This window comes from Sinocyclocheilus grahami, unplaced genomic scaffold, assembly GCF_001515645.1.
Source record: "Sinocyclocheilus grahami isolate Dianchi unplaced genomic scaffold, SAMN03320097.WGS_v1.1 scaffold47.1, whole genome shotgun sequence".
In the NCBI taxonomy this organism is placed as follows: domain Eukaryota; kingdom Metazoa; phylum Chordata; class Actinopteri; order Cypriniformes; family Cyprinidae; genus Sinocyclocheilus; species Sinocyclocheilus grahami.
Window position 1 is genome coordinate 883,645 of NW_015505226.1, and position 1,267 is coordinate 884,911.

At 39.7% G+C, this 1,267-nt stretch overlaps 1 protein-coding gene across 2 annotated transcripts in view; it reads left to right on the forward strand.

The window, feature by feature from the left end:
- The window catches only part of LOC107582680 (protein cereblon-like), a 13,800-nt gene that overhangs the window by 5,700 nt on the left and 6,833 nt on the right, over positions 1–1,267 (forward strand). The window lies entirely within an intron of this gene.

The window sequence follows — 1,267 nt, forward strand, 5'->3', positions numbered from 1 at the left end:
TTGAGGGTGAGTAAATAATGACAGAACCAAGTCTTAACCCTACACTTTTTCTTCTTCGATAATCCGTTTTACTTGAATACTCTGTTGTTACTTCCATTTTATTGCGACTTTAATATTCCAAGTCTTCTGAAAGCATATGATAGCTTTCCTTTTAAGACTGGAATGAAAACAGTTACTCATTCAGCACTCCTCTGTTTTTAGCCTATCTCTTTATGGGCCAATGGCAGCATATGTGAATCCACATGGTTATGTTCACGAGACGCTTACAGTCTACAAGGCCAACAACCTCAACCTGATTGGACGACCTTCCACACTGCATAGTTGGTTTCCAGGGTGAGATTCAATGTATTTGTACGTGTTTTTGATCATTTGAATTTTGTTTGATCACTGTCTTAAAATCCATCCAAATAATTAGCCATTTTCATGTATAATTACATTTATTTAATGTATTTCTTTGCCTAGGTATGCGTGGATAATTGCTCAGTGCAGAACCTGTGGCTCTCATATGGGCTGGAAGTTCTCAGCAGTAAAAAAAGATCTGAGTCCACCTCGGTTCTGGGGTTTGACTCGTTCTGCCCTGTTACCGACAATCCCACAGGGTGAGGAGGGTATCGAGGGGTCACGCTTGCTGTGCCTGTAATGTGATCTGAGGATTACTTGTGACCTTTAACCCTACAGCCAACAAGCATTTGCTCCCCCAGGGGTCTCCTCTATCACCCCAAAACCTCACCCAGAGAAAGAGAGAAAGTGTGTTTGTGAGTTTATATGTGTAGATGTGTGCATGAACAGGGAGAGGAAAGAAAAAGGGGACAGGGAAGCATAAGATACAGGAGTAGAAAGAACAACAGAATGCAAGTTGTTGCCTTCACACACCTTGTGCTGTGTAAATTACAGTCTGATACGTGCAATATCATAGCAGATGGGCTCTTTAAGATATCACAGTCTGTTGTAATGCACTTAATTTACAGTCTAGCAGTCTTTTCTTCATTATTGCTGCCTATATAAGAGTTAAGAAAGATGCCATCTTGTTTGGATGTTTATGAGTATTGTTAAAATAGGGACACATTTCTAACATCAAAGTGTGATGTGATGATCTCATTTAGTCTGACAAAAAGTCTTTTCATGCCCACTTTTAGCAACATAATCAACAGTCATGTAGAATACCTCAACCAATTAAATGCTCTTGGATGTCTAAGCTTCTACAAAACAAGATCTAAACTGCTTGAGTTAAATAATTCCCATCATGCTGTGTCCCATGTGCTTGTGT